A 9,384-nucleotide genomic window follows, 5' to 3' on the forward strand; every position below is an offset into this window, starting at 1 on the left:
GGCCCAGGTAGGACCAGTGAGCCAGTTGGCCAGATTTCCTGTCTTCTTTCAGCAATGCTGAGGCAGGAAAACAGGCTGAAAAGCACTTGGTAAATTTAGAAATCAGGGAATTGGTGATTCCAAGGTGCAATGGACAGCTAGGGTATACCTGACCATGAGGTGTGGTCTGGGAAGGGAGACAGGCGTTTAGGGCTGAAATCAGTTCCTGAAATGGCTGACAATGAGCTACTCCTTCTGCCTCCTAGTTACATCTCGGAGGAGACCTTTGAACTATATCGTCTTAGTGCAGCCCAGAGGTTATCTGCAGACAATTCCCTTCCAGCCCAGAGCTTCTGGTGTCCCTCTGCCTGAGAGTGTTCTGTGGCCATGGGCATTTGGTCCTCACATGGGGCAGGCTGGAAGTATCAGGAAGTTAATGGATTTGTTTCTACCTTCATCATGGAGGGATGACAGTGGGTGGATGTATTAGCCAGGGTTCTCTAGAGGGACAGAACTAATAGGATAGATGTATATATAAGGGGGAGTTTATTAAGGAGTATTAACTCACATGATCACAAGGTCCCACAATAGGCCGTCTGCAAGCTGAGGAGCAAGGAAGCCAGTCTGAGTCCCAAAGCTGAAGAACTTGGAGTCCAATGTTCAAGGGCAGGAAGTATCCAGCATGGGATAAAGATGTAGGACAAAAGACTAAAACAGTGTAGTCTGTCCATGTTCTTCTGACTGCTTTTATTCTGGCTGCACTGGCAGCTGATTAGATTGTACTCACCCAGATTGAGGGTGGGTCTGCCTTTCCCAGTCCACTGACTCAGATGTTAATCTCCCTTGGCAACACCCTCACAGACACACCCAGGAACCATACTTTGCATCTTTCAATCCAATCAAGTTGATGGTCAATATTAACCATCACAGTGGATGAACACCCGACTTCCTTGTTCCTTGGAGGGACAGTCCTGAGGCATGTTCCACACAGTTTCTCAGAGGTCTCCTATGTAGCCAAGCCCTAGATACCCAGTGACAGCACATCCATGTGCCCTCTTGCTGACTTTCCTCTGTCCCCTGCCTCACTCCCTGCTTCCTGTGCGTCCTGGTATCACCTTGAAAATAAGCTACTTGGACTCAAATCCTTGTCTTAGGGTCTACTTCTATGGGAAAATACCCACCTTTTATCAGCCTTTACTTACTCAGGGGTTTTTGCATCTCTCTTCATACATCTGCCTTGTGAGATGGACCTGCCAGTGTTCTCTGAGGGGATACATTACAGAGTTCCTCACCTTATATGTGTCTTCATTGTTGAACACACATCTTTCACAGTTGAGGGCAATGCTTTTCAATCTGCAGATTGTGACCCACTGTGGATTTAAAAATCCACTTACTAAAAATGGAAAGAAATGGGTGTGTGTCAGATTGTATTACACATTACAAGGTGCATATTGTTATATGAAAATTTCATTTCAGTTGTGTGTGTAGATGCTCACATATTGGTGAAATATGTTTCTTAACGTGCAACATGGTCAAAAAATTTGGAAGCCACTGCTTTAGGGGGTCTCTGTGTTTTTTTAAATCCCAGGATTCATTCTTCCCTTTCCCTCTGGTAGTAGCACCTCAGTATTCCTTTCAACAAGGAAAGAAGCCTGTGTTCCTCATTCTGCAGTCTTGGTTGGACTGTCAATCGTGGTGTTCTATTGTTCCTTGGTCAAAAGATGATCACATGACTCATGACAGGTCACTCAGATGATTGCTCTAGGGGACCAGAAGGAGAAACACAAGGGGTGAAAAGAGTTGAAGATGCTTCATTCAAAAGGGATGTCTGGAAGACAATATCTATTTTTTTCCCCTGCTCCCCGTCTTTGAACTTCTTTGAACTTCTTTGATTTTTTTTTCCCCATCAACATCTGGTGGTTCAGTTGTTGGGTTGCTTCCACAAAATACCTATGGACTGCTGCTTTTTTCCCCTATCCTTATGAAGGTAGAGCTGTTTTCTGTTTCTAGAAATCAAAGAACCTTCCCATGGGTGAGGGTTTTGGAGTTAGTTGATCCTGACTCTACTACTTCCTGGCAGTGTTGATCCTGACTTTACTACTTCCTGGCTGTGTAAAATTACTTAACCTCTGCAAGCTTCAGGTTCTTCTCTTGTAAAATGGGGATAGAAATGCCAGGCTGAAGGTTACTGATGATGTTTATGTAGCCACTGGCCCTAGATGCTCAATTGATGGCAGCCACTATTCTGGGCCAAATGTTATTCATCTTTGTTTTACTAGTGATTACTTTTTACTTATTTTCCATGTCTATATGGAAAATTAATGAATCCTCATGACAATGTGGATTTTTTTTGATTTAATATTTTATTTAACCTAGTATATCAAAATATTAGCATTTTAATATGCAATGGTTATAATATTTATTAAAGAGATAGCTTACTCTCTTTTTTTCCTACTATTTATTTATTTATTTATTTATTTTTAATTTATTATTATTATACTTTAAGTTGTAGGGTACATGTGCATAACGTGCAGGTTTGTTACATATGTATACTTGTGCCATGTTGGTGTGCTGCACCCATCAACTCGTCATTTACATCAGGTATAACTCCCAATGCAATCCCTCCCCCCTCCCCCCTCCCCATGATAGGCCCCGGTGTGTGATGTTCCCCTTCCTGAGTCCAAGTGATCTCATTGTTCAGTTCCCACCTATGAGTGAGAACATGCGGTGTTTGGTTTTCTGTTCTTGTGATAGTTTGCTAAGAATGATGGTTTCCAGCTGCATCCATGTCCCTACAAAGGACACAAACTCATCCTTTTTTATGGCTGCATAGTATTCCATGGTGTATATGTGCCACATTTTCTTAATCCAATCTGTCACTGATGGACATTTGGGTTGATTCCAAGTCTTTGCTATTGTGAATAGTGCTGCAATAAACATACGTGTGCATGTGTCTTTATAGCAGCATAATTTATAATCCTTTGGGTATATACCCAGTAATGAGATGGCTGGGTCATATGGTACATCTAGTTCTAGATCCTTGAGGAATCGCCATACTGTTTTCCATAATGGTTGAACTAGTTTACAATCCTACCAACAGTGTAAAAGTGTTCCTATTTCTCCACATCCTCTCCAGCACCTGTTGTTTCCTGACTTTTTAATGATCGCCCTTCTAACTGGTGTGAGATGGTATCTCATTGTGGTTTTGATTTGCATTTCTCTGATGGCCAGTGATGATGAGCATTTTTTCATGTGTCTGTTGGCTGTATGAATGTCTTCTTTTGAGAAATGTCTGTTCATATCCTTTGCCCACTTTTTGATGGGGTTGTTTGTTTTTTTCTTGTAAATTTGTTTGAGTTCTTTGTAGGTTCTGGATATTAGCCCTTTGTCAGATGAGTAGATTGCAAAAATTTTCTCCCATTCTGTAGGTTGCCTGTTCACTCTGATGGTAGTTTCTTTTGCTGTGCAGAAGCTCTTTAGTTTAATGAGATCCCATTTGTCAATTTTGGCTTTTGCTGCCGTTGCTTTTGGTGTTTTAGACATGAAGTCTTTGCCCATGCCTATGTCCTGAATGGTACTACCTAGGTTTTCCTCTAGGATTTTTATGGTATTAGGTCTAACATTTAAGTCTCTAATCCATCTTGAATTAATTTTTGTATATGGAGTAAGGAAAGGATCCAGTTTCAGCTTTCTACTTATGGCTAGCCAATTTTCCCAGCACCATTTATTAAATAGGGAATCCTTTCCCCATTTCTGTTTCTCTCAGGTTTGTCAAAGATCAGATGGCTGTAGATGTGTGGTATTATTTCTGAGGACTCTGTTCTGTTCCATTGGTCTATATCTCTGTTTTGGTACCAGTACCATGCTGTTTTGGTTACTGTAGCCTTGTAGTATAGTTTGAAGTCAGGTAGCGTGATGCCTCCAGCTTTGTTCTTTTGACTTAGGATTGTCTTGGAGATGCGGGCTCTTTTTTGGTTCCATATGAACTTTAAAGCAGTTTTTTCCAATTCTGTGAAGAAACTCATTGGTAGCTTGATGGGGATGGCATTGAATCTATAAATTACCTTGGGCAGTATGGCCATTTTCACGATATTGATTCTTCCTATCCATGAGCATGGTATGTTCTTCCATTTGTTTGTGTCCTCTTTGATTTCACTGAGCAGTGGTTTGTAGTTCTCCTTGAAGAGGTCCTTTACATCCCTTGTAAGTTGGATTCCTAGGTATTTGATTCTCTTTGAAGCAATTGTGAATGGAAGTTCATTCCTGATTTGGCTCTCTGTTTGTCTGTTACTGGTGTATAAGAATGCTTGTGATTTTTGCACATTAATTTTGTATCCTGAGACTTTGCTGAAGTTGCTTATCAGCTTAAGGAGATTTTGGGCTGAGACCATGGGGTTTTCTAAATATACAATCATGTCATCTGCAAACAGGGACAATTTGACTTCTTCTTTTCCTAACTGAATACCCTTGATTTCTTTCTCTTGCCTGATTGCCCTAGCCAGAACTTCCAACACTATGTTGAATAGGAGTGGTGAGAGAGGGCATCCCTGTCTTGTGCCAGTTTTCAAAGGGAATTTTTCCAGTTTTTGCCCATTCAGTATGATATTGGCTGTGGGTTTGTCATAAATAGCTCTTATTATTTTGAGGTACATTCCATCAATACCGAATTTATTGAGTGTTTTTAGCATGAAGGGCTGTTGAATTTTGTCAAAAGCCTTTTCTGCATCTATTGAGATAATCATGTGGTTCTTGTCTTTGGTTCTGTTTATATGCTGGATTATGTTTATTGATTTGCAAATGTTGAACCAGCCTTGCATCCCAGGGATGAAGCCCACTTGATCATGGTGGGTAAGCTTTTTGATGTGTTGCTGAATCTGGTTTGCCAGTATTTTATTGAGGATTTTTGCATCGATGTTCATCAGGGATATTGGTCTAAAATTCTCTTTTTTAGTTGTGTCTCTGCCAGGCTTTGGTATCAGGATGATGTTGGCCTCATAAAATGAGTTAGGGAGGATTCCCTCTTTTTCTATTGATTGGAATAGTTTCAGAAGGAATGGTACCAACTCCTCCTTGTACCTCTGGTAGAATTCGGCTGTGAATCCATCTGGTCCTGGACTTTTTTTGGTTGGTAGGCTATTAATTATTGCCTCAATTTCAGAGCCTGCTATTGGTCTATTCAGGGATTCAACTTCTTCCTGGTTTAGTCTTGGAAGAGTGTAAGTGTCCAGGAAATTATCCATTTCTTCTAGATTTTCCAGTTTATTTGCATAGAGGTGTTTATAGTATTCTCTGATGGTAGTTTGTATTTCTGTGGGGTCGGTGGTGATATCCCCTTTATCATTTTTAATTGCGTCGATTTGATTCTTCTCTCTTTTCTTCTTTATTAGTCTTGCTAGTGGTCTGTCAATTTTGTTGATCTTTTCAAAAAACCAACTCCTGGATTCATTGATTTTTTGGAGGGTTTTTTGTGTCTCTATCTCCTTCAGTTCTGCTCTGATCTTAGTTATTTCTTGCCTTCTGCTAGCTTTCGAATGTGTTTGCTCTTGCTTCTCTAGTTCTTTTAATTGTGACGTTAGAGTGTCAATTTTAGATCTTTCCTGCTTTCTCTTGTGGGCATTTAGTGCTATAAATTTCCCTCTACACACTGCTTTAAATGTGTCCCAGAGATTCTGGTATGTTGTATCTTTGTTCTCATTGGTTTCAAAGAACATCTTTATTTCTGCCTTCATTTCGTTATGTACCCAGTAGTCATTCAGGAGCAGGTTGTTCAGTTTCCATGTAGTTGAGCGGTTTTGATTGAGTTTCTTAGTCCTGAGTTCTAGTTTGATTGCACTGTGGTCTGAGAGACAGTTTGTTATAATTTCTGTTCTTGTACATTTGCTGAGGAGTGATTTACTTCCAATTACGTGGTCAATTTTGGAGTAAGTGCGATGTGGTGCTGAGAAGAATGTATATTCTGTTGATTTGGGGTGGAGAGTTCTATAGATGTCTATTAGGTCTGCTTGCTGCAGAGATGAGTTCAATTCCTGGATATCCTTGTTAACTTTCTGTCTCGTTGATCTGTCTAATGTTGACAGTGGAGTGTTGAAGTCTCCCATTATTATTGTATGGGAGTCTAAGTCTCTTTGTAAGTCTCTAAGGACTTGCTTGATGAATCTGGGTGCTCCTGTATTGGGTGCATATATATTTAGGATAGTTAGCTCTTCCTGTTGAATTGATCCCTTTACCATTATGTAATGGCCTTCTTTGTCTCTTTTGATCTTTGATGGTTTAAAGTCTGTTTTATCAGAGACTAGTATTGCAACCCCCGCTTTTTTTTGTTCTCCATTTGCTTGGTAAATCTTCCTCCATCCCTTTATTTTGAGCCTATGTATGTCTCTGCGTGTGAGATGGGTCTCCTGAATACAGCAGACTGATGGGTCTTGACTCTTTATCCAGTTTGCCAGTCTGTGTCTTTTAATTGGAGCATTTAGTCCATTTACATTTAAGGTTAATATTGTTATGTGTGAACTTGATCCTGCCATTATGATATTAACTGGTTATTTTGCTCGTTAGTTGATGCAGTTTCTTCCTAGCCTCGATGGTCTTTACATTTTGGCATGTTTTTGCAATGGCTGGTACCGGTTGTTCCTTTCCATGTTTAGTGCTTCCTTCAGGGTCTCTTGTAAGGCAGGCCTAGTGGTGACAAAATCTCTAAGCATTTGCTTATCTGTAAAGGATTTTATTTCTCCTTCACTTATGAAACTTAGTTTGGCTGGATATGAAATTCTGGGTTTAAAATTCTTTTCTTTAAGAATGTTGAATATTGGCCCCCACTCTCTTCTGGCTTGTAGAGTTTCTGCCGAGAGATCTGCTGTTAGTCTGATGGGCTTCCCTTTGTGGGTAACCCGACCTTTCTCTCTGGCTGCCCTTAAGATTTTTTCCTTCATTTCAACTTTGGTGAATCTGGCAATTATGTGTCTTGGAGTTGCTCTTCTCGAGGAGTATCTTTGTGGCGTTCTCTGTATTTCCTGGATTTGAATGTTGGCCTGCCCTACTAGGTTGGGGAAGTTCTCCTGGATGATATCCTGAAGAGTGTTTTCCAACTTGGTTCCATTTTCCCCCTCACTTTCAGGCACCCCAATCAGACGTAGATTTGGTCTTTTTACATAATCCCATACTTCTTGCAGGCTTTGTTCATTTCTTTTTCTTCTTTTTTCTTTTGGTTTCTCTTCTCGCTTCATTTCATTCATTTGATCCTCAATCGCTGATACTCTTTCTTCCAGTTGATCGAGTCGGTTACTGAAGCTTGTGCATTTGTCACGTATTTCTCGTGTCATGGTTTTCATCTCTTTCATTTCGTTTATGACCTTCTCTGCATTAATTACTCTAGCCATCAATTCTTCCACTTTTTTTTTCAAGATTTTTAGTTTCTTTACGCTGGGTACGTAATTCCTCCTTTAGCTCTGAGAAATTTGATGGACTGAAGCCTTCTTCTCTCATCTCGTCAAAGTCATTCTCCATCCAGCTTTGATCCGTTGCTGGTGATGAGCTGTGCTCCTTTGCCAGGGGAGATGCACTCTTATTTTTTGAATTTCCAGCTTTTCTGCCCTGCTTTTTCCCCATCTTTGTGGTTTTATCTGCCTCTGGTCTTTGATGATGGGGATGTACTGATGGGGTTTTGGTGTAGGTGTCCTTCCTGTTTGATAGTTTTCCTTCTAACAGTCAGGACCCTCAGCTGTAGGTCTGTTGGAGATTGCTTGAGGTCCACTCCAGACCCTGTTTGCCTGGGTATCAGCAGCAGAGGCTGCAGAAGATAGAATATTTCTGAACAGCGAGTGTCCCTGTCTGATTCTTGCTTTGGAAGCTTCCTCTCAGGGGTGTACTCCACCCTGTGAGGTGTGGGGTGTCAGACTGCCCCTAGTGGGGGATGTCTCCCAGTTAGGCTACTCAGGGGTCAGGGACCCACTTGAGCAGGGAGTCTGTCCCTTCTCAGATCTCAACCTCCGTGTTGGGAGATCCACTGCTCTCTTCAAAGCTGTCAGACAGAGTCGTTTGCGTCTGCAGAGGCTTCTGCTGTGTTTGTTATTGTTTACTGTGCCCTGTCCCCAGAGGTGGAGTCTACAGAGACAGGCAGGTTTCCTTGAGCTGCTGTGAGCTCCACCCAGTTCGAGCTTCCCAGCAGCTTTGTTTACCTACTTAAGCCTCAGCAATGGCGGGCGCCCCTCCCCCAGCCTCTCTGCTGCCTTGCCGGTAGATCACAGACTGCTGTGCTAGCAATGAGGGAGGCTCCGTGGGCGTGGGACCCTCCCGGCCAGGTGTGGGATATGATCTCCTGGTGTGCCTGTTTGCTTAAAGTGCAGTATTGGGGTGGGAGTTACCCAATTTTCCAGGTGTTGTGTGTCTCAGTTCCCCTGGCTAGGAAAAGGGATTCCCTTCCCCCTTGCGCTTCCCAGGTGAGGCAATGCCTCGCCCTGTTTCAGCTCTCGCTGGTCGGGTTGCAGCAGCTGACCAGCACCGATCGTCCGGCACTCCCCAGTGAGATGAACCCAGTACCTCAGTTGAAAATGCAGAAATCACCAGTCTTCTGTGTCGCTCGCGCTGGGAGTTGGAGACTGGAGCTGTTCCTATTCGGCCATCTTGCTCCGCCCCCCGACAATGTGGATTTTTACAACTAAAACCCACAGTTGAATTTCTTTAGATATTTACAACTCCTTGTTTATTACACATGTGATTTATTGTTCAAAAACATAAGAAAATATCCATAGTGTGAGGTTAGACAAAATAGTTCTTACACATAATAACAAAAGCACAATCCATAAAAGAAAAAATCAATATATTGGACATAATCAAAATAAAAACTTATGAACTGTCAGAGACAATGTTAAGAGAATAAAAGTCAACCTACAGACTAGGAGAAAATATTTGCACGTCATATAGCTAACAAAGGACTTCTATCTAGAATATCAACACACTTTCAAAACTCAGAAAATATATAACCTAATTAAAAATAGGTGAAAGATTTAGAGATATAATCAAAGAGAACATGTGGGGGACAAAAAAGCATATTAAAGATGCTCAAAATCATTAGTCATTAAGTAAAAGTGATTTAAAGCCATAATGAGATACAACTACCTATCAGAATGGCTAAAATAAATAAAACTGATAATTCCAAGTGCTAACAAGGATACAGAGCAGATGAAACTCTCACATGTTAGTGGTGGGAATAAAAAATAGCTCAATTGCTCTAGAAGACAATTTGATAATTTCTTACAAAGTAAAACATACATTTGCCATATGACCCAGGAATCCTACTCCTGAGTATTTACCCTAAAGAAATGAATACTTATGTTCACAGAAAAGCCTGTACACATATTCATAACAACTCTACTTATAATCATCCCAAACAATTTAAATATCCTCCAG

The 9,384-nt window shown here is 41.2% G+C and overlaps 1 long non-coding RNA gene across 1 annotated transcript; it reads right to left on the reverse strand.

Moving 5' to 3' along the window:
* Positions 1-830: 830 nt before the first annotated feature.
* On the reverse strand, positions 831-8,603 carry LOC139355645 (uncharacterized). The gene is made up of 3 exons (XR_011606458.1): positions 8,515-8,603; positions 1,602-1,740; positions 831-1,372 (listed from the first exon to the last, which is right to left on the reverse strand). It is a non-coding gene; the product is annotated as an uncharacterized lncRNA (long non-coding RNA).
* Between the last annotated feature and the right edge of the window lie 781 nt (positions 8,604-9,384).

Source organism: Macaca nemestrina, chromosome 8 (genome assembly GCF_043159975.1).
Source record: "Macaca nemestrina isolate mMacNem1 chromosome 8, mMacNem.hap1, whole genome shotgun sequence".
NCBI classification, from domain to species: Eukaryota; Metazoa; Chordata; class Mammalia; order Primates; family Cercopithecidae; genus Macaca; species Macaca nemestrina.